The 24,766-nt window shown below is 43.3% G+C and overlaps 1 protein-coding gene across 7 annotated transcripts in view; it reads right to left on the bottom strand.

Annotated features, from left to right (window-relative positions):
• LRRC4C (leucine rich repeat containing 4C) overlaps nucleotides 1–24,766 on the bottom strand; it is a 463,498-nt gene that overhangs the window by 267,484 nt on the left and 171,248 nt on the right. For 6 of the 7 annotated variants that reach the window (XM_069623338.1, XM_069623337.1, XM_069623342.1 and 3 more), the window contains one exon: nucleotides 15,447–15,568. The exons of the other annotated variant lie outside the window; for it this stretch is intronic. The gene's annotated coding sequence lies outside the window, so the exon portion shown is untranslated. The remainder of the gene's footprint in view (nucleotides 1–15,446; nucleotides 15,569–24,766) is intronic. 7 annotated transcript variants of the gene reach the window in all.

Raw genomic sequence — 24,766 nt, 5'->3', positions numbered from 1 at the left:
AAGAGATTGTTCCTGGTTGAGACTCACATGCTTGTTGTGGGTTCAGCTAACCCACACAGCTTAATTCACATAGTTTCCTGTCATGAATGTGTCATAGTTCCAACAGCTAACAATGATTTATTTCTTCTGGCCATATAATTGTATTATCACACTAACCACCAGGTCAAAACTAGACATGGCTTATGTTTCGTTTTTACCAACTGCAACCAGGCTTCAGGGTTACACAAATAGCATATTTTGAACCAGAGGGGAAATACAGCTCTGCCTTTTGAAACGTTGAGTTCAGGCAGTTGTGTTCAGAAACACACGTGACCTTTAAACCTGCCCTGCGGCCACTGCACTGTAGTTTCTGGGAATGACAGGAGATGGTCAAAGCAAAAGTGCATGGTCCACTATGCTTTTTGGCATTGAACATTATGAAACTGGTGTCTAATTAGCAGATCACACTTCCAGGAACAGAAAAACATACACAATTATTATACAAAAAATGGCATGTGGCATTCTGTCACACCCCACAGAGCCCTGTCACCTCCCCAGAAGCCCTGCTCAGGGCCCTGGTGATTCAATTAAATACCCTTCTGAAAACAAATAAACATGATACTGAACTTTCTCACTGGGTGGAGGGAGGGAGCAGAGAGGCAATGTCTCCCCCTAATAAATATGAAAAGAACAATAACACCATTTTCACGTGGAAGCTCTACATAGCCTCGTCCAGCTACTTATATTGGTGCCATTTATAAAACGTTTAAACTGAGTGCTCACAAAATATACCCTCACAAAAAAGAAGTCATTTCAATTGTACTTGTTTTATTGGCAAGCACACTTTTTGTACAGATCTTCAAATTGTGTGCCAAAAGATAACTACACCCACTTAATTATTTCATACTGGTTAATTTGACGGGTGTTTTTAAGTCTTAGAAATATCTTTGTTAAATGTGGGAGATTGAAAAAACTCATATGATTTCCTCCAGAGACAGGAACAAATGTAACTAGAATCAGATTCTTGGTTTGGATGTGTCTATAAAGATGTGTATACTTGTCGTTTGTGTATCGTATGATTTGTGCACCTTTTTAAGAAATTGTGTATGACAGTATTTTGGGCAATTGAACGTCAAGAACTAAAGCATATGTGTAGCAAACGAATCTTCAAAGATATTTAGTAAAGTGTAAAATTCACAGACATGCATCAAACACTAGATTCACTATCTAAAGTGTGTCATCCTGGGCAGCCCTTTCTACATCATTGTGTCTTATATGTCAACGTTGACATGTCCTAAATAACTTTCATTGTGTACAGTATTGAAAAAATATTCATTCATGGTTACAGAGTAGTGTGTCACTATATTGGAAATTCACAAATTGCATATCACAAAGACATTTGTTTCTTGGATTACTCCTCCTGGCAACATATTCTGATGCTCTATTGTAAAAAAAAGATTGATATCACTTTCTGTGATGTCACTTCCAGTTATGTCAATGCATATGCAATACATATACCGCCCCCACACACCTTTTCCAGCACAGGGCCTCATACATCCTAGAACTGATGTAGATTGGACTGCTGTTGAAACAGTGAGGACAAGGTGAGGCTTAGCGTTAGACAAGAAGTAGGATTGGGTAGAACCAGTGCAAGGGTGTATGCAGCCTTCTTAGGTACAACATGTCTGCCCTTTTATGCTGGTGCCTTAAACATCTGGATAGAATTGCTGATGATGCATACGATGCCAGTAGCCTTCTTCAAAGCCTGGAGTGAGACCAGGAGAGGTTCACATGTGGGAGGAGGAAAGATATGGGGAGAAAAGCAGGGGACATGATATGATGACATATCCGTTGCTTAAATGCTAGAACTGTGATGTTTGGAGATTGAAGGGAAAGTGGAGACCTGTAGCTAATCCTCTTAGGGGAAGTGAAGTGTTCCAAACCATGGTATCCAAGGAAACCCTAGGCACCATATCCCTAAGGACCTAGTCCAACGGCAAGAGGTGGAGAAATACCTTTTTGACTGGTTTTAGGTGCTAGGTTTAGCCAGTGATGTGGAAGAAGGATTGCAGGATGCTCCTCTGATGAGTCACAAACAAAGAAATGCCACTAATAATATAACCCAGCTCGTTCCTGAGGAGATGGCCATTTTTGTAACATGAAAGTGGCCATTCTTAGTAATATGTGCAAAACTCTGAGCAGATTTAGAGGACTCAAAAAGAGGGGCATTCATACTCATGAATGATGGGAACAAAGTTGACGCATTTAAGGGAATGTATAATTTGATTGCATGCAAGCATATTCTTAAAAGATTATGAGGTGGAGTTACATCATCATCTTATGGAAAAGAACATCACTCTCTCTAGGAAGCTTGAAAAGGCTGAGTGGTATGTGATTACTCACATCTGGAAACATGCTCATGTGAGCACATCCAAGGCAGAATAAAATATTTCAGGGCAAAGTAACACACGAAGCAAGGACAAACATGTTCTGTCCCTTCTTTCAAGAAAGTCCCCGAGTAAATCTGAAGGGAAATCACAGCCAAATGGCTTGTCACCTTTCACAGAAAAGATGAGTGGTTGTACTTCTAACACTGGAGCACCAACAGCCTCAAAACCGAAAGGATACATTCTGTGTCGGGAACTGACAAGGGAGAAGTGGCCTATAAAGGCACACTTAAACATGCCACAGTCGGTGCTGGTCTCCTGGAAGATGACATAATCAGTGTGAACATCATAGTGGATGACTTACCACTAGGAAAGGGAGTGATCTAATGTTCCTTATTCACACTGACTGGCAAAGGTATCGGGACCCCAAGAAGATCCCGATTCCTGAAAGCACTCAGGCCTTTCTGAAACACATATTCATCAATGAGAACAACAATCCCATGCCGTGTGACACAGTCACTAGTGTCACAGCTGTCAGACAACAATGAGTGCAAGAACGACGATGATCAAAAGCCCAGATTGCAATGTCAGAGGGCTTGATGGCCTCATCCCTATGGGAATGGTGTGGCCATGCTGGCAGGATGGGAACTCCATGCACTACATGGCAGTTAAAGATCCCATATATGTGGGGTAATGGCCTTCTCGACCCTGAGAGCTCTGAAAGCAGCCAGAGAAGAAAAACTTGAAGTCATTGGTGGGGGATGTTCTACCTCCAGAAACTGTGTGAGCATGACTCACCTGTTGGCACCTTTCCCCATTCCCATGGTTTGTGTTGTGGAGCTAGTGTTAAATTAACTGTAAATGGTGCAATGTAAAGCACATTGTGTTAGTGGTTAGTGATTTGCCCACAAACATGATAGATTTTAAAACAAAATGCACTTTTGTAATCATACCTGCCAGCATGGTAATGCTGTGGTTCTGAATGGGTGTGTGGTTGGCCTTGCCAATTGTTAGTTCATAATTCATATTTTATAACACACTTAATACCAGAGACCAGTCTTTAAGCATGGGATCAGAATTCAAACCTGCTCTGGTTGTCTTGCTTCCAAGACACATGTTTTGCCACTCAGCTATCCTCTTGTGCCATGATGTATGTCCTTCTGCACTGTACCATAATACCACATAAGATTGAGTTGCACTAATTTGTATTGTCGTTGAGGTGTCAGTGGGCAGTCAGATGGGAGGCCATGGGCAACTGACTAGAAACTGTTGATCCTGATTTAGCATCACTTAGGGTAACATCTTAATATGCCCCAGCAAGGCATAACACTGGAGAAGGACATATCTGCATGGATATAAACACATGCCTGTGACCCGCTTTGATGTTTCCAAAGTGAAAGGGTTTGTCCCCAGTCACTGGGTGGATTATTGGGCAAATGATTTTAACACTAACCATCTCAAAAGCATTATATCTCAAACTCGTACAACAATTTGACAACTCCAGTTACGAAACAACACAGATTACATAATTGACAGCACCAGAAGACACGTCTACACTACATTTCCCTGTGCGCGACACTAACCCACCACACATAGACCAATACACTGCATACACAGCAATCTGACTAACAGGGTATATTAGCAACCTGTAACACACGTTAAACACTACTGCAGAACCTCACAAACAATTGGGAATGTACTCAAGGTGCAGACAGCACTATCCAGCTCACTATTCTTAGAGAGGCACAGCTACACCCTACTGATGAGGTTCAACCAGACCAAAACTGTGTCTTGGGTTGCTGTTGGTACTCTTGTTCAGAGGAGAATTGCCTAGCATTTCGGTGCTAGACTGCCCCAAAGCAGGACAAAGACTGATATGTTTGGGATATTTCTCCTCTGTGAAAGATATTGAGCTAAAGACTCTGGGTAAGGCTCTTGTAACCAGGACTCTTGTCTGGCAGAGAGTATCCCAGCACCCCCCTTGCTATTTGCATATTTCAAGTAACTTTGGGTCTCACCCTAAGTTACTAGGGGAATCCAGACGTGGACTCCTTGCTCACTATTCTTAGAGAGGCACAGCTACACCCTACTGATGCGGTTCAACCAGACCAAAACACATGTCTGGGGTTGCTGTTGGTACTCTTGTTCAGAGGAAAATTGCCTAGTATTTTGGTGCTGGACTGCCCCACGGCAGGACAAAGACTGATATGTTTGGGATATTTCTCCTCTGTGAAAGATAGTGAGCTAAAAACTCTGGGTAAGGCTCTTGTAACCAGGATTCATGTCTGGCAGAGAGTCTCCCAGGACCCCCCTTGTTATTTGACTATCTTTTCAGCTCTACATACACTTATCAACAATGCAACAATAACACCTTAAGCTTTTGGTATGAGAAAAAAACAATGGTGCACCGACTCGCTGGTGAGAAGATATATCTAACTGTCAAACGTAGTGATCTGGGAGTCAGGGGTGACCAGAAAGCAATAAATCAATTTGCAGTGCCATCCTTTGGGGTCAGAAGCAGGAGACCAGGAAGGGACACTGTTTTGTCACTGAAATCTGCCCGATTATATGTGAGTATTTAATTCTGTAGTGTGAACCTATCACTTCTACGAATTCCGTGTTTTACAGTGATTCCATTCTTTTTTTTTCCGAGGATCACACACACTTTGATTAAGCTATGAAGCTAGGATTTCAACCAATTCTGCAATATAGGTACTTGGCCACATACTTTGCTAGCTTTACTTAGTACAAATATTGTTTTTTTGGCTTTCAAAGACTGCAATGAAAGTCTTAAAATGTGTATTTCTAGAATACACAAATCACATAATAAAACAATTTGTTAATGGACACATTCTTATAGAAACATGTTCATGCAATACAATACAATTGTATCTTTACTGTGCACAAACTCAATGGAAAACTACATGTCACAAATTGCAAATTAATACAAACCTAAAGAAATCTATTTTTACCCCACTATACAGTCAGCACTTTAAGACAGACAGCAAAATAAGTTGTACAATAACTTATTCAATATAGCTATCACTTATCACAGACTTCCAGCTTGTTGTTATGCATGATGTTGAGAACATTTTCCTCGCCCCCAAAATAATTTCTTTTTTCTATCTCAAGTGACAACACCTTATGAGGGGGATAACTCAGGTCCAACACGTTTGTTTTGAAAGCAAGACAACGTAGCAACACAGGTTCAAATGGCAATCCCGCCCTTAGATGCCAATCATTTGTATTAAGAGCGTTATAAAAGAACACTCATAATTATAATTATAAACTTTTAAAAGGGGCATGTGTGAAGAATTCGACCATCCGCACTGGTAGAATGCACTTGCCTGGGCTTTTTGATTTTGTAATAATGAGTATTAATGATGGGAGATCAACCTCTGAGGACTGTGTGAAGCCATTCCGCATACAGTCCCTCTGCTTCCTGCAAAAAACGCATAGTCAAAAATACTCCGGGAAGACACAGCCTATAGGCACAATCTTCCCTGTCATATTTAGCTGGAATTTGACAGAGCCGGGTACATCAAAGCATCTCAAGGAGGGGGTAGGCACAACTTCCTCCAGCATGGGCAGCCTAATTTAAATAACTAAGGCTCCATGGATCTGCATTTCTTTTGTCCTCCAGCTGGTGGCAGTGCATACTAACAAGATAATTGAGGCATGCCTGTTGAGTGGGCTTAGTTGCCAAAGAGACAACACGAAGGCGGGACTGACACCCTTTTGGTATGCAATGTGTCAACTTGAAGCTAGTTCCCACCCCTCTGTATGAAAGGCAGTGAAATACATGACTGGGTCCTCTATTTACTGTAAGCAAACCCCTGCAGAGCTGACCCCTTTCAGAGGGGAGACGTATGTGGTTTGGTGGAGAAAGGAAGTCTGCTCCAAGCAAAAAATTCAAGGGCTCCCTGTGCTTTAATCAAGAGTCACAGAGAGCTCAATTAACCAGAGAGACACTTTGATCTACAACAGACAGGGGGATGGGTAGTTATATGTTGCCACCCCCTTGTCTGTCCTGTTGCAGAGCACCTTGATCCTGACCTCATGCATAACAGAAGATTGTTGCTGGGGACCCAGAATTGGTTCATTAAGGTAGGCTTAGCCCACACCAATCACTGGGGCCTATTTGGCTTTAAAAGAGGGCTGAACCCCTCACTTAGCAGATCATCTGAAGAATTTGAAAGGAGTAAGACAAAGGACTCACTTGCACCCGAGCTGAAGATACAGCCTACATTACATCTTCCAACAATGAAGGAAGGCCAGGAGTTCCAAGAGGGAAGCAAGATCCCTCCTCTAAACATCTCCCAGGGAACAGAGGGAGATACCAGAGTCAGAGGACCCATCCAGCAGATGCAGAAACGGTACCCAGCCAGCACACAGCATGCCCTGCTAGGTTCTGCCAGCAAGCTTCCTAGGTGGGAAGTACTGGAGAGTCTCTGGATTAAGTACAAAGCCATTGCCTGCAATCACTCTCCTGAGCTCAGGGCCATCTGCCTTGAATGGTTGAAAGGACAGGAGCCCTTCATTGAAGCTATGAGGAGTGCCACACAAGCATCATGACATGTCCATCTTTTAAGGACATTTTTGAGAGAGTCAAGTCCTCAAACTGCATAGGCTGCACTGCTGACTGTTGTCACGCCGCAGTTACAAGAGCCGTCTGAGCCACCTCGACCAGCATTCCAGATCTCCTAACCAGCACAGAGACAATGATTTTTGGCCCAGTTCCATCATGCCGGATAGCCTGCAGATGTCCGTCCAGTTGCGTTTAACAAACTGCCTAATGCCTGGTATCCGCAGTTGTCTCCCACCACTAAGTTTGTCTCAAGGTCTGCAAAGTGCCCTGGAACCAACTCAAAGCTGTCGAGCACCAAGAACTTCTTCGGCACCAGGTACATTTTGGTTCTGCCGCTCTGGTCCTTCTCCGAAGGCCCCTACAGACAGTAACAACCCTTTGCCCTCCTGGTGCTGCAATCAAATAACCTTGAACTGTAAGATTGATTACTTTACCAACTACCCTCTTGTCAGCATCCAGAGTGCATCCCTGAAACTGTCTATCCTCTGTGTTCCTTTACAGGGTGGGTTGTATTTTGTAGTGTGCTAGAACTGTCTGTTGTAGTAATAATAAAGTAGATATTTGTATACAACCTTGATTGGACAGTCCCTGGTATCAATGGGTAATAATTGTATTTTCGCTGTATTGCAACTAACCAACGATCCACGACATTGTGGAGATAAGCCTGTCGTTACTGAAAATTGGACAGGAGGTCTTATGCTTCACTTGTATTCCAATCTGTTTGGATCCCTTCTGGTTTACCAGATCAGATGTGTGGGGTTGATTAATGGCTCAGAAACCGGTTCATCCCTGTACCACTGGTCCCCCGAAGTTGATTGGTCACAGCATTATTATGCTGCTCACTTTAATTGTCTTGAAAACAGATTTGGTAGATAAGTGGAGCTATCTGTAGTCTTTCATTTGGAAATGTAAAATTGCAGCACCATTTACCTCACGGTAAAGCACATAAGAGGGGTGCTGCTGTCAATAAAATAAATGTTTTACAAGAGTAATCGTCGGGCGCTAGTTATGATTTGCATGTTGGCCAGGTAATGGCAGCTCTAAAGGTGAGCAAGTCCCTTCAGCATTGGCCCTGAATGTTTTGAGAGGTAGGTGGCTGCAGCCATTCATGAAAGTGCTGTCCTTTAGTAGGGTGCTACTAGGAACCAAGACAAGCGTGAACATTATGGTGCCTCGGATGGAAGCAGCGGGATGCGCCTCAGGTACACCTCAACCAGCCAGAGGAGGCAGCAGCAGAGGAAAATGTCCCAAACAACTCTAAAACGTCCAGTATTTTGGCATTGTGGATAGCAGCGTGGGGGCACGTTTCCCCTTGTGGCTCCCATGGTTGGTGCACTACTGCTTTAATGTGTGCATGAAGCGCATTATAATAATAATAATTTAGCATTCATATAGCACTACGAACCCTCAGGTATCTGAGCACTGCTTATTATTTCCCAAGGTGTGTGATGCTCATTTTCTGACCTCAGGAGGATGAAAGGCTGAGTATGGCCTTGCCAGGACTCGAACCTGCGTGAGGAGGTTGTAGAGGAGGCTCTGCAAAGCGAGTGCTCTACTCCCTGTTCTGTCGGACCAGACGTATGAAACTCTGACATTGCTATTAATGGTAGTAACCTCAGAGTGGCGGCCCCTTAGCTCTACATTTCTCAATGAAACATTGCTGAACCCCAATACGAGTCGAACTCCCATGTGTTAACGGGACACAGTTAAAAGACGACCTCTCTCCTTAGCCATGGCACAGGGAGCCGCCATTTAACACCATGGAGAGCCGCGCCTTCTGCTTACTGCAACGCCTTCTGGGCTGTACGCTTTCCTCAGCGGCCCAGTCATTAAACTGTAAACTAGGCGAGGCTGACATTTATGAGAGGCTGGCCGGTTTCTCGAAATTCATCAGGCCTACAAGTCATTCGATTGTGATGAAAATCGGTTCCAACTCCAGGCAGCATATAAATTGGAAGGCGTCCTGCCATGGAGTCAGTAATGAGAAAGATGTAGTGTGCGTGTGCGTCTACCATCCAGGTAGTTTACAGGCCAAATTATAGGTGTGACAGAGTCCATCAAAAACCCAGCCTTCGTCTCTTTCCATTTAGTAGCAATCGCCTCGTGCAGATCGGGAGTAGGGGGAAGGGAGCAAGCAAAGTTGCTTTCTAAAGCTGTATAGACTTTCAACACGTTGTTTTTTTTCTGGAGAAATACGGGCTGACAGTACTAAGCAAGAGCTTAACCTTTGTGTAGACCCAAATAAAAATCTAAAATGTATGTCGAATAGTTTAAGAATAAAATAGGTTTAATGTTGACCTACTTGGGTGTGTTTTGAGAGAGTTTCATTGTGTCCTCCGATCTTACAGAGGCTAAAAGTGGGCCAGGTCTAGCCAGTGCTTATCCCTAGCAGGGTCAAAAAATCGCTCTCATGCCAGAACCGTGCAAAAGCTTCCCGAAATGATTTACTCCATGTAATTTCCCTATGTGCCAAAAGGCAAAGGAAAGATAAGTGACAATATTATTATTATTATTATTATTATTATTATTATTATTATTATTATTATTATTATTATTATGTTGTAATACTCCGAATCAATAGGATAATATAGAGAGTGCATTGTGCATTTTTTTCAATATTATTATATTTAGGTTTTGCATTAGAATTATTGACTAACATACATTACTACATATCAATCATGTATTTTCTTAAAAGAACTGATGTGTTTCAATCTTCATTGACCTATTCAGATTTGATTTAATTTTTAGACATACCATTTTTATATTTATAATATTATAAAATATACATTTATATTTTCTTCCTTTTAGAATGGCGGTGTGGACAAATGTCTGGGGTTAGCACTGAATTCAATCAGTTATCTTTCTGCATACATGGGAGTGAGTACATGGAACCGTTAAGAGCATGTGGTGTTTGCCTTAAATATACTCCCATCCAAAGCATTACATTTGTTTGTGCTGAGGATGACAGTATATTTAAGCAGGCCATCATTTATTTGTGCAGAGGAGTCTCTACGCCGGGATATTACTGTTTGAAGTGCTATCCCTGCACTAATTAAGGATTAAGCACCCATCCAGGGGCTTGAACGGGTGTTAACAGCCCGGGCTTGAGTTTAACGAGGGCACTGGGATGTTAACACCTGTTCTAGACCTTTGCATGGCTGCTTAACACTATTAACTAACAAGAAAGTATTTTCTTTCATTGAACGGGCCTCCTCGTGGCGTCCTGTTCACAGAAAGAAAATACTATACAAATATGGCCACCATGGAATAGGAAGGCAGGGCTCTGTACAGAACCCATCGTCCCTTTCCATGGTGGCCAAACGTTGCAAGGACAGAAGCTACAGGAGTTGCAGTGGAGCGACACACCTCTGAAGCAATCAGGTAAGTGGGAATTGGGTCGTGGGGGACAAAATAATTACGGAGTCAGTGGGGGAAGATGGCGGGAGGGGGAACCGGCCATCAGGTGGCTTGGAATTCTGGCTTAGATTAGCTGTTTCAGCCCGCGTTCCCTGCCAGCTGATTGGCTGGCTCCCACAACAAGGGTGCTAATAGCTCCCTGCCACCTGCTGGCCACAGCCAACAGGGCATGTCTGAATTGGTACAGCGCCAAAGGCATAGAGGTGAAACGGCCGGCACCAATTTGGCTTTCATGGAATGTCCGGCTTTGGAGTTAAATAGCAGTGAAAAAAATAATCACCGGGCATATGGAAAAGCTGACTTCTACAGTTTCTAGTCTAGGAAGGGAGTGAATGATGGCAGGTGGCTTAGGATCTACAGTGTCAAGGGTGGCCCAGCAGACTATGGAGGTATTAGAGGCTCCACAGTCAAATGGATGCAGCCTAATGCCACACAACATACCCCCTGCATTTAGTGGAGCACAATTTAGTTTCATTGGCCTTGTCATCACTGGGTGGTGCCTTTGGCCTGCTCCACACAGAACAGTGACCTTAGCACTGGACAGCTTATTCCATCTCACAAACAGAAGCTATCTACTCTGGACCAGGTATCTGTTATGATATAGGTGCTGCTCCCACTTAAGTCATCTAATGAATGAAATGCCACATGCAATCAGGTGATCATCATTAGAAACCTAAAGCCTGCCATCAGATATATGAGGTTGCAGAGCAAAGACATGGACCACCCAGCTGATAAAACCCATTAATACATGTAGACTATAGGTTCTTTGTTTCCTTCTGAGGGTATGTATGGGCTGAGACAGACAAGTAACACACTGTAACAAAGCTTAGGTCATACATTTGAAAGAAAGATTTCAAGGTTGCATTCCACAAGCACATAAAGAAGTCAAGTTTATGGAATGCAATGTAATGTAAACTGTTCTTGAACAGCTCATATTTTCTGTGAGTGGCCTGCAACAAAGGAAGGAGGGTTGTTAACGGAAGAAAAGGAAAGGAACATGCAAATCATGTGATGTTAATGCAAGCCGGGAGTATCAAAGAATTGAGTGGGGATTTGATGCTAGGTAGATATTGGGGCAAAGTTTGCCTCGAAGGCGGGCCAACTCTGTAGGTAACAGCCAAACACATAAGTTAAGGAACCAAGCAAAGTTAGTGTCCCTTAACGCAGGCGGTGGCCCACCACCAAGGTTAATATCGCAACGTGCACCCGTGCAGTTCTCTACACTTGTGCTAATGGTGTTATGTTTATTCTTTTTAAATAAAAAAAGATACTTACCTTTACAGCAAGGACCGGTGCCGCAAGTTCTGGTGTGCTGGAAGTCCGTTTTCAATGTTGACGTCATCAAGAAAATAAATAAAACATTAGCACTGGTGTATGAAACTACACAGGTCCTGAGGTGAGGAGACAGAGGAGTGGGGAAGGGAAGATTGTGCTAGCTAACTATGGTGCTCGGAACACCGGCTTGTACCTTACAATACAGCCAGCATTCTAAGCATCCAGACTGGGAACCTCCTCGTCTCAGGGTACTAATGATCTATTGGCCGAGAGAAATATAGAGTGTTTCAACTGGAAGGCAGAGAGCAAAGTCAATGAGGTGGAATCAGTTCTGTGAGTTCCTAATTAGCAACTGGAGTGGGGATGCGGGTGTGTTGCTTAGTCTGTTGGGTTTGTGGGCAGTTGTTGCCATGTGCAATGGTTGACTGTGTGAATCGTGTTGATTTGCGATTGATTACTTCCCTTGCAGGCAACCTTTTTGATACTTGTGTTAAAGAAAATGATGATTATGTTAATTTCCCATCCGTGGAGTGCAAGCCATTCATGGTTTGTCTACTGTCTCCTTCTGAAAAACACTAATGACTTTCATCTTCTCACATCACACTAAAACAGCCCGACTCCTATGTAATACAATGGGTGTTTTTATTGTTGGTGTGGGCCTTACAAGCAATACAAGCAAGAGATGTTTGGAAGTTAAACACGTTGTACCTGATTTACAAAGCCTTTTTCAATGGGATTACACCATTATAAAACACTTGTGTAAATCAGACCCTTCATTCTCTCTTAGGTGAGGAGTGATAGAGAAACTTCTGCAGAAGATCAATTTACACAACTACAATATGGAAAATCACTGTGCAAGAAGTGGGATAAATAAGACTTAGAAGTCTTGACAAATTACCTGTTGTACGCCTCAAAAGCAGAGACAACAACTCTGAATCTATGTTGTTAAGTAAGTAACAAGAGCAAGCACCTCTGGGTACAAAGCGAGTTGAGCAGAAAGGAACATTGAAAAAGACATTGCGGCACGAGGACGACGCTACAGAAGATGCATCAAGTCAAGCGGTTGGAACAAGGCTACATAATCAATCCAGACATCATTTCACATCAACCCTGGAGAGCCACATCACAAAGTGGAAAAATTACATCCTTTGTTTTAATCAGAGAAGTTTCATCAGAGGAAGATGTGCTGAGCATACTTTGGATGAGATTAAGGATTTAAGACTGAAAAGAAAAATGAGATTTCAGGAAGCAGGCAGAATAATGCTCTGTCTGAAGAGGAAGTGGTTGCCACATGGCAGGTGGGAAGAAGCAAAACGAAAAGGTGATGGCTGGAAGGTTTTCATGTTTTCATGATTTGCATATGGTTTTTCCCCTTTTGTAATGGCTTGGCAGGCGAAGAACGATGGTCTGGAGGGTTGCCCAGAGCAATGCCAGAGGTCAAGATTTATTCTAAACCTTCCAGCCATCAACTCTTTTGTTTTGCTATTGTCACCCCAGGTGGGAAGAAGCACCAGGTTAAAATCAGCAGCATAGGAATTACACATGATTTCTTTTTAGCCAATTTGTAAGCTGCAAACCAGACTGGATACATCAGGCAGGCAGGAGAACAGAGTGTACATGAATGTCAGGCAGGGCAGCAAGCTATGGCAGTCATCAAATGGGTACTGAGATTTATTTATGGAGATTCATAGACAGCTATGGGAAAAGACCTTTGGGCACAACTGGGTAAAAATTGTATAATGGGAGAAAATAAAAACATGCTTTCAATTACTTTTTGCATAAGGGCAACATCTGCCTGAGTTATCATACCATTCCAGATGAGCAAAATATGTTTTTGCCATACGGCAAACTTTGCCCTAGTGCTAATACAGTTCAAAACGGTGCTTGCACCTGTACAAAAATAACAGAAGGATGGTGTGTAGGTAGGGTCCCAGCTGCAATCTGCTCAACAGTCTAAAGACCTTCTCCTTCTAGCGTGCTTTCATGCCTCAGCAATCATCAGTTAGGCTGATTGTTTTCAGGTGTACAGGGTTGAATCTCTCTGGTAAGTACCAGGTTGCTGCAGCAGGGAATTCTGGTATCTGCAGTGTAGAGCCAGCCAGGATGGTGCAAACCCTCCCACAATGTTCAATGTCAGCCATCAATGGGGAGGAGAGGGGAGTTACCAACAGTGTGGCATAAACACAACTGTGTGTTTTTGCATCTGGGTGTCTTCTCCATAGCAGGGCTTCCGGCCTGATTATCGGAGTCGAGGGACAGCACCTTGGGATCTGTAGAGCCCTTATATCCTCTGCATCACTATGCGTGCTGTAGCTGCCTCCGTCGAATTCAGCTGCCACGTCGATGAAGGCCTCGGCCTGCATGGTGTGTGCAGCCCAACGTTTTGTGCTGCAAACCTCTAGAATTTTGGGCTTGAAAAGGTTGCAAGATTTGCAATGCTTTCAGCATGATCCCATGGATGACAGTGGTTGCACACATGGTGCATGCCTTTACAGAGATACTTTGGACCTTAAGCAGGGCAAAATTTAAAAGGAGTATTTTCCATAATGGAAGGGAAAGCAGCACAATGATACATGAGAAGTTATGTGAGGGAAATAGGCATTCTCTAAAGACAAAGAGTAGACGCCCTCCCCCATTCTCCCTACTGTGATAGGCCGAAGCCCAGTGAAGGCTTGTGTAGGCTGAAGTCAATGTTCATCATACAAGGATATCTCTTCAATGCAGGTAACATGAGCCATTCGTCATGTGTTGCCGAAGGTTGCAGAGAGGCGAATAAGGGATGAAACGGCAAATATAATATTAATCTTTGTAATAATAAAAGGCATATAGCCAGGAATCTCTGCAACATTCAAACATCTATGATGGCAGAAAAAACAATCTAAGGGACCTTGATGTGTGAAGGACCATGTGTACAGTAGATGTCACACTAGAGATCGTATTACAAACACGCCCAGTTTCGAAAACAAGTCATGCAATACTCTGTGACTACCACTAGATGTTGGCCTATGCATAGCATGTGAATCTAAGCAGATATGAGGATCAGAACTACAAGTCCGGTGAATAATGTATTATATATGCAAAAAGAGGGTTGGCAGGGTCGCAACTGTGGGTCCCAGCTGCAATCGGCTCAACAGTCCAGAGATATTCTCCTCCTAGCATGCTTTAATGCCTCAGAAATCATAAGGGAGGCTGATTGGATTCCGGTGTACATGGTTCAATCCCTCTGGTAGGTACCAGGTCGTAGCAGCAGAGAATTCTGGTATCTGTACTGTGGAGCCAGCTGTGATCCATCTCTTCCCCAAATGTTCAATGTCAGCCCTTAGTGGGGAGGGTGGGTATGTTAACAACAGCATGTCACTCCAAAGTCAGGCATGTGTAGCCCGGGTGAAGCCCGTATGGAGCCTCATACTCTAGTTACATGTGTAAGCAAAAATAAGGGTGGCATGGGTGCAACTCTGAATCCCATCTGTAACAGCAGGAAATGCTGGTATCTGTAGTGTAATCATACCAGACTAGTGCTCCAGAGAGGCAGCACCTGGGCTGCACATGCCTGACTTTGGAGTGCAACACTGTTGGTAACCCCCCTCCACACTGAGGAAATAGAAAATGAGGGAGAGTTGGATTCTGGCTGACTCTACACTACAGATACCAGAACTCCCTGCTGCTACAGTCTGGTACTTGCCACAGGGATTCAACCCTGTATAGCATAGCATGTGATATAAGAAGGTCCACAAACCTCAGAAATATATATATTTATATACAAACACTCATCTGTTCAGCACCCCTCACCCATTTCTTACCTGTCTTGAGTTGCCCCTGCTTTCCCTGAAACTTGTTGCTCTCCCTCGGTTGTGCCGCGATGAGAAGGGGTAGGAAGGTCCGGCAAAGGAAAGACAGGTAGCAAGGGAAGTGCCCCAGTCCCCTAGAGAAAGTAAAGCACTAGGTTATGACACTGTTTCACTTTACAAAAACAAGAGACAACACAAGGATTCACTGACAACAAGAGCGCTGGTGCACGGTTTCTTGGTTTCTTCAGTGTTGTGGTGTTTCAGATGCAGTCTTCAGCTTTGCCCCTAGCTCCGATGGGTAGCAAGCTACTGCAGTACAACAACTGTTCTTTAAAATGTGTTTCTGGTTTCATGAAAAGGGTGTAAACTACTTAAGCATTGATTAAACCCTTAACATCCCAACTTTCAAAACTATGGCTAAATAAGCAACTGCATTGAACAAATGTATTTATAGTCTTTAAAAATAGCGTAGTCGTATATGCTGAAAATGCTAATAAAAACACATTTGAAAAATATATATATCGTAGTCTATAAAATGTAATTTATATAATGATATCTACAAAGCAGTCCTTACGTGTAGCAGGCAGCTTGGCCACACTCTCCTTTAAGGTCTTAAAAGCCTGGGCCACGTGTGCTTGGTGGCCCAGAGACGCAGCCGCAGAAGGGGGCACACAGTAGAATCTTGACCTGAGCAGTGTATGTCCGCTTTCCAGAGCAGCTCACATCTGGAGCAGCAGCAGGGGGACACGCAGGAGCTACTTAGGCGTGGGCCTCATATCTTAGGAGCGGCTGGGCTTAGGAGGCAACAACAGGGTGACCTGGGAGTAAATTCCGGCCTGGGCTGAGAATGATAGATAGGCCCAGGACTTCTGTTGGAGGTGACAAGGAGCCACCGAAGTCGTTATCGCTAGCCGTGTGAGGGAGCAACCCCTTGGAATGAGAGGAGGCCTGCTAGTGCAAGAATGTGAGTCCTTCAGGCATTGTCCATGTGGTGCTCCCTCTCCAGCTCTGGCCCATACAGCTTGATGCAGCAGCAAAGCACATAGTTGCCAACATGGCCCATTCCAATCTTTAGGTGCTTGTCCAGTCCTGTTTTTTTATTTGCATTCTAGGACTTGAAGTCTGTGTTTTATAATGGGAAAACTGAAGCACAAGTCCCAGAATGCAAAGAAAAATAAACAGGACTGGATAAGCACCTACAGATTGAAATGGGTCGTGTTGGCAACTATGGAAGCATTGCATGTCTCCCCTCAGGCATAAGGGAAGCCCCTATGAAGAAAAGCCCCCATCTGTGCCAGTGAAGCTCTGTGCAGCATCCCTCACCCAATGGGGTGCCACCTTGAATAAAAGGCCCCTGCTGCTGCACTGAAGCATTGCACAGCACACCTCAGGCATTCGGATGCCATGTGGAGAACACAAAATTCCGGGCAGCTGCGGTGTTTGTGGCACCCCTCCTAGACATGAGATGCCCACTGAGAATGGCGAGATCAACCAGGAATGTGGTTGTTTACTCACAAGTGGTGCAAAGTGGTGCAGACCTAACTCTCAAAATGGTGCTCTGTTCTCTCCTCACTTACTGTCCTCTCCTGCTCCTGTCTCTTGCATGGCACTTGTGCCAAAGAGCCCTTCAAGTAAGTTGCAGCTCAGGGTATCCCCGGGCTGTATTATATCAGGTTTTCTTAGTTTACTTACAAAAAGCACATTCCTCAAAACGAATCACCCCTTTTAAGAGGGGACAAGGTGAAGTGGTTTACACAAAAGCTTCTGTAATCTAGCCCCTGATAATATATATGTACTAATTAGGCTGAAGAAAAAATGAAAAATAATTATTCACATACCATTTCTGAAAACATATGCAACAGAACAACTTGGTTTATTGGCGTTTAACACTGCTGGTAAAGGACCACCTTGCCTTCGCCATCATTTTAGAAATGGGGCATTTAAGGCAATGCCGGGTTCAATTTATTAGATATTTCTTTGTAAATAAAATATTAAGGGCCTGATTCATGGAATCATTTTTTGCACAGTGCAAAGTGACTTTTCACTGGTGCAAAGTAACTTTGCACTGCCAACAGACACCCTGATGCATGGAGCAGTGCAAAGTGTAAAACACCCGGATCAATGGAGCAGTGCAAAGTGTATTTTTGTAGTGTAAAGTCACTGTGCGCCAGTGTAAAATCACTTTGCGCCGTGCAAAAACTTCCATGAATCAATCCCTTTCAGTATTTCATGTAACGAAACATATGAAGGGGTTGACATGTTTATGTAAATGGGGTTTTAGTTCTTGCAAAAAGCAATACAAGAGCATTTATTTGACAACAATATTGAAAAACGCAGCAGTGCGGACCTGGCCTGTAATTATAGCGGGCGCCAACAAAATATTGAAATCAAAGTCCTCTGCAATCTTAGCATTCCCAGCTGAGGAGAGCAGTCAACTGATGGTTCCATAGATACCACATCAAAACCCACCCAAAGCACCATCTCGTGTTCCCTTTGGGATTCTGTCATCTCTGGGAAAACCCACAGCCTTGGGTTCTTAGCAATACTTGAATACTTTTGCTCCTTCGGGTTCTCCAAAGGTTATCTACTCTTTATTGATGTGTTTTAAAGATTAATCGTTGCTATGCTATGTTTTGTCTTATATATACTACATTGCCAAACAGGAATGCGCTCTGTACCATATTGTGACTGTTTGAGTGAACTACGCTGGTCCCTTTTTTCTCCACACTAATTATGTTCCTCAAGCCTTCTGTTGTAACCTTGTATTGTTGTAAGTTAGGGCACTGTTAAAAAAAAAATAAAAAAAAAAACATGTCATTTTAAATAGTGTCAGGTGTGGGAGGGCTACCCGATCAGCTCCTTCCAATGGACAGTGACAGCCTGCATTTGGAAGGTCCTACTGGCTCCACCTCACTGTGGGTGCTGTTGTTCCAATGCGGCTCCTTTCTCACCCACAGACAGCCCGATACTTCTCAAGCATACGCCCCCTCTATACCTCTCCAACCCACGTGCCACCCAGCACCATAATCTTCATTTATTTGTCTTGTGGCCACGGAAGGAGGAAATGAAAGTGGGAGAACATGAGAAAGATGTCAAAGATGGAATAGTGCAATCATGCTGAATCAACAGAAAAAAAAAGAATGGAAAGAAAACATCTTGTGGAAAGGGGTGGAGGCAACAGCAAACATTCAAAATGCGTACATCGTACTAAAAAAAGTATCAACAAAAGAAAACAATAAAAATACTAAAATGAGAGAATGCTGAAAACAGCTCACTGAGTACATTATGCATTGCAAAACAATGGGCCTCATCCCGAGTCCAGCGGTAACCCTGACGGTGCTACCGGCAGGGTTGCGGCCAGACTCAAAATGAATTACCGGCCCCTGACTTCCCGGTGCCACCGGGCTACTCCAAGTCCGGCGGCCGGGAAGTCAGGCGCCGGCAATTTCGCTAATCCCCATTCCCATAGAGTCCTACAAGACTATGGGAATGGGGGCACGGGAGCACCGGCACCGTTTAGACGAATGCTGGTGCTCCCGTGACAAGTCTGCCTACCGTGGCCGCTGCGCCCGGCAGGGTCAGACCTGTTGGGTATAGTGGCTCCTGCAGGCAGACTTGCAGTTTTGTGGTCCGTAAACAACGATGCCGGTAGGCTTCCCGCCATCACTGTTTCCAGAACGGCAAACTTATAATGAGGCCCAATGTATTAATAAAATGACTCTTTGTGGTGCTCTGTGTCTCAATTCTCTTTTAGTGTAGAGAGTAGGGAAGTAGGCCTTTATCTGAATTCTCCCACCTGTGCGAGGGTAGGGTATGAATGTGATCCCTATTAAAGGGCTTGACCTGTGTGATTATGCCACATTGCATGCAGCAGTTTTGGATTTTATTTCCACTCTCCAGATTTATATTTCTTTCGAAATCTCTGCACTTGGGGGGACCAAGCAATCTCTGCATTAGAGTGACCAAGCCACTGAGTATGAGAAGCGGGTCTGTAGTCATTCCTAGCAATACAGTTCGTCGATACTTTATGCAAATCAAATTCAACAACTTGTTCAACTATTTGGTCTGGGTAATCACCTGTTTGGGGTTTGTTTATCTTCTATGTATTTAGGGATGACAGCCCCTAGCAGAACCCTGCCCCCTGAACGATAATCGGAAAAATGCTATCTAGACACAGTGACAGGCAGTACTTCAGTTTCTCCAGAAATCTCTATTCTGAGTCATTTTGAGATGTTAAGGGCAGCATTGAAGAGGATGGGATGTAATGACTATGTTCAAAAGACGGAATTACTCGCAATTTCATTTGACTGAGAATCTCATTAGAGGAACCTTAGCTTCAGCATTAAAAGGATTTCCGCAGTTAGCAAGGAAATTGAGCTGGATTTATCAGTTTACGAACATATGGGTTCTTTTGGACAGCTGACTACCCATTGGTTAATATAGCCTGCCCTAGAGAGGGCACGATGTCCTGGGTGTGTGTATATGCATCTAGAAATAATATATTTACATTTATGGTTACACTGAATGCTGAAAAATGTTCATTGAGAAACTGGAACATGTCTCCATTTGTCATGCAATTCACCACAATCACTAAACGATCCGGGGCATAACAAGCGTGCAAAAGCGGACACGTTTGGCGCCGGTCTGTCAGACCCAGGGATGCTTGTGTTGGCGCAAAAGTCGTCCCTGCTAAGAACCCTTATGACCCAACATATGCAAATATTAATATAGTGTCAAAAAGGGGGTTTACAAGACCAATTGCTAGCAAGGGTGGACATTTAAAGAAGAGGGTGGCCTGGCTGAGATTGCAGCATAGCCCCCAGATGCAATGTCATAAATCCATAGGGTCTCAATGTACTTTTAAATCTTAAACCATATGTAACCATTTATTCTCAGAAACCTATCCCTCAATATGCTTTGGTGAATGTATGGGTATTCAAATGACATGAAAGTTGCAAAGCTGTAAATGCTTATGAAAGGAAGATAATTGAGTTTTGTTTGTAAATACATCTTTAGCACACCTTTGTAATGGGTTCAAGCAATATCAGTTGTCATTATCTTCCCCTGATCAACTTAGACTGTCTTAGGCTCCAGCAAATCTGTGAAAAGACTGGAGCCTAAGGCTCATTAAGACAGTCCAGGTTCAGTCGCGAATCATTTCCTAGTGAGTTTATTTGAACTTGTAACACTACAGTGCACTTTCAATCAAGAATGTAAGTGCTTCGAAGTGACAGAATCACAGTGAGGTATTCACTTACCTGTTCTCAGGGACTTAGAGGACTTGGTGATTAAGCAACACCTCAGTTAATGGTACAAGTCAAACATTACAAATAGACACACACCACAAGGGCTGCCCACAATGCCTTAAGTGTCTCTTCTCGACACAAAATGTTCTCAATTTAAATCATGTATATTGCAGCTTGTCAGTCATTGTAAGGGCTGTCGTGCAAATACGTGTCTAAAAAATGCTATTCAATGTAAGATCTTCACATACTCCATCGCGTACGGGCCACAAAGTTTCCTTGCCACAAAGATATCACCTATTCAAGAGAATTTAGCGACTCCATATTTGATCTGATGGCCAGAGTGACAGGAGTTCTTCTGAAGCACTGCAAGCTGGAAACCAGACCCCAACCAATATTTAAGGTGGTTGACTATCAGACTAGGCATCTTGACAGAGAAAAACCTGCAGCATTGCCAATCTTGAAGAAGCTCCTAATGAATGCAATTTTAAAGGGAGGGCTTGAAAAATAGACATCTTATCCAAGGTAGTCCATAGACAGCTCTTGATTAAGAATCGCTCCTCAAGGTTGGCACACCTGTGGACAGGAGTGACAGGATGCTGTTTTGAATGATTATTAATCAGTGGGCCTGCGACAAAATAAGCAATTTTAGATGCAGGACTGACCACAGTTTGGGTCTTTTTGACCTAAGACATTTGACCTAATCACATTTGATCAAATTTATTTGACCTTTTTTTTCAATCTAAAATGCGGGGGGAGACCCCCTGAACCCTCCCATGTACCCTCTACCTAATCTATACCCTTACCCACCCATATATGTTTTAGGTCAAATGTTTTAAGGTCAATTATGCCAATACCCTTGTAATATATATTTCCCACTAAATAGTGTCTACATTTAAGGAATTGATGTCGTAAGAAATCATATTTCCAGAGGTTTATAAATCCATTTATCGCTTTTCATAGATCACGCTATCTTGGGGGTCTGGGGAAAGAACAAACTTGAGTAGTCATGGTTTTCCGTGTGTCTCAAAGAAGGACTCATTTATGTCAATGCTTTGTTTAGATGGAATTACACGGTTTTAGAGGTCACTGTGATGTAAAAGAATCAGTATCCTCATCGACATTTAATGTAAAGCTGTTTACGTATTGTATTCTTTGATACCACATCGTCTTTCAAATGAATGATAAACAATATTCATTAACACTGCTGCTTCCCTTCTTAAAGAAAGCAGTTCGTATTCCATGTTTAGATGAATATTTTGCAACCCCAAAACTTAAAACTTATATTTTCATCCAAGGTTATGGGGAAAACATGGGAACATATGCACCCATGGCTTTACTCGATTGTCAGCACATTTGAAGCATTGATGGCTAATATAAAAAGGGTCCTAGTATATCTACCAGAAGTAAAACAAAAACATTGATCTAAATATGGAGTGATTTCAGTGTCATTCAGAAACTTGATTAGCGTGAAATTCCTGAGGTGTAGAGCTGCCATTTCCATTTAATTTAGTGCCAAAAAGGCTGGCATGCCCTGCTGACAGACTGTGCTGTGCTTCTGGCCAACGGGGCTTGAATGATCAATGGATAGTTCTGCAGACCAATAAGGCCACACACTGGTTTTGATATCTGCTGAATAGATGTATATGAAACCTGAATGGGATCTCGGAAGGATAGCTCAGGGGCAACATGCTCGCCTTGGAAACTAGACGACACAGAGCAACACAGGTTCGATACCCGGTACATTCTTAGAAACCGCTGGGTATTAAATGCGTTATAAATAACCTATCAAATCATATCGTAAATATGAATTTGCTCACAACCATTCATCATTTGAGTTTGAGAACATGTGCTGTGCTGGCTAATGATACTTTTAACTGAGTTTAAAGAGATAACCTCATTTAATAGCCTGCTGTGTACTCTACCCCAGCAACTAGTGGCAGAAGCAAAACCACCAGAACTTAGCATATTTACAATGATGGAGAAAGTCTTGGCCAAATGGGTCATAGTCACAATATTCTGACAAACACTTAGATATGGAGGTATACATCACACGAAGTAACTTCTGGGGCAAGAGGGTAAAACATCCAAGAACCCCCTAAGGTAAGAAGTACATTATACAATCTTTGCCCCAATAGGGGTTTAATGGTTATAACTCTACACAATGTCAGGATCGACTGACAAGTCCAAGACAAAGAACAAGACAAAAAAGTGTGCTCAAGCACTTAATATTACCCTCTTAGACTGTGAGTGAAATGAAGGATACTTTCTTGGGTGTGGACACCTCAGAATGTTGTCATCTAGTGTAGTGGCTGAACCCGGAACTCCGGACCCTAGGCTAGAGTTGAAGTTGACTCTTCGCTGAACTTTCTTTATACGTTCTCCCTATTAGTTTTGCCTTAAAATATCACATTATGATTTGGTGTCCCAGTCCAATAAGCATTCCTCCTCTCCCTTCTTGACCAGAATCAAAATAACATGCGTTGCATCATCCCTATCTGGTGTGGGGTCTGTGTTGTCCAGTTGCAAAACCTCTTTAACCTCTCATTTTTGGCAACACTTTAAGAACCGTCTCCCTGCATGATGGAACATCCTCACAATAGCAAATGTCATGTTTAAGCCCAGAATGTGATGCAGCACCACTTGGTAGAGTACTGCCCCCAGGAGAATATGTGAATGCATATGATTAAGTTGTACAGCAGGTAACACACCACTATTTACTGTTCCCCTTTGGGGTTGCATAGACTGCAGCATAAGTTCAAAGTCCATCAGTTGTGGGTTGTTCATGCTAGATTTGTCAGTTCTGAGGGTTGGTCGAAGAGAGCGGGAGTGTTTTCCATCAGTAAACATAGTTCTTGGGATGTCCCACTACTTGTGTTTAGCGTGTCCTAAGTACTATTAAGGGGTCTGCAATGTAACGTTCTTCATGTGCCAGTGACTGTCTGTGCAAGCACCTGTGTACATATTGATGAAGCCCCGTGATGACCACATTGCGATGAACTCACTACAGAAATAAATATGGGCATGTGCAGAGTTTCCCAGCTGCCACAAAATCCCAGTAAATCCCAGTCATTTTGATGTCACTATCATTGCAACTTACTTAGGGGTTCATGGACTGGTGGACTGCATCATACAAAGGAACGCTGTCTGATGATGGTCTGGGGGGCTGGCATACCCTCACAGGGCATGTTGGTCTCTTTGTGGAATGCATCGCACACGTGAATGAAGAGCACACTCCACAATTGTAGTCCTGCTCCTCATCACAGTCTTAGTCACAGTGAGCCATTCCTAGTATTTGTCACAGTCATAATCAAAGTCCTCATTACAGTCCCATTCTCTGTCACAATCTAGTTATAGTCCTCACCATAGTCCTCATCATGTCATCACATCCTCATCACAGTCGCATTCATAGCTGCTTTTACTGTCCAGTCCTAGTCATAAGAGTGATATGCCATCTTGTCATAGTCACTCAGTCATAATCCTCATCACAGTCTTAGTCAAAATACTCCTCACTGTCCTGTTTCCTATCTTAGACCTTGTCACATTGTTAGTCTTCAACAATGACCTGGCCCTCCTCTTCCTCTTTCTTTAGTCCTTGCTGAAGGCCAGGTTCACCTCACAGTCATACTCTTCATCTTGTTCCTCATCACAGCCAGGTCCAGGTAGCCCCACATTCAGATTTCTATATCTCATTAGCACAGCATCAGTCTTTCTCAAAGTGCTACTCATCACAGTCCTAGTCACATTAATCATCATAGACCTTCTTCCGCTTTTAGTACTGGAAAATCTGCCTCCTAATACTTGCCACAGTAGCATTCCTAGCCATCATGGTCCTATAGTTCGTCTTCATTTGCGTCTCAGACTTTATCACATTCATGGCCCTCATGCTGTTGCATTCCACGTCCCAGGCCCCAGACCTCAGAACCCAGACCCCAGACCACTTCATAATACTTCTTCTCCTCAAGACCGCCCTAGACTTTATCACTGTATTTGTACTTGTCATTGCCACTGGTCATCACAATCCTACTCTCTATCATAGTCACATTCTCTGTTAACGTCTCTATCTATCTCCTTTCTGACCCTCTCAAC

The sequence above is a fragment of the Ambystoma mexicanum genome, chromosome 11, assembly GCF_040938575.1.
Source record: "Ambystoma mexicanum isolate Mex_15411 chromosome 11, UKY_AmexF1_1, whole genome shotgun sequence".
In the NCBI taxonomy this organism is placed as follows: Eukaryota; Metazoa; Chordata; class Amphibia; order Caudata; family Ambystomatidae; genus Ambystoma; species Ambystoma mexicanum.
The sequence above is the reverse complement of the archived record's forward strand: the minus strand, read 5'-3'. Positions and strand labels throughout refer to the sequence as shown.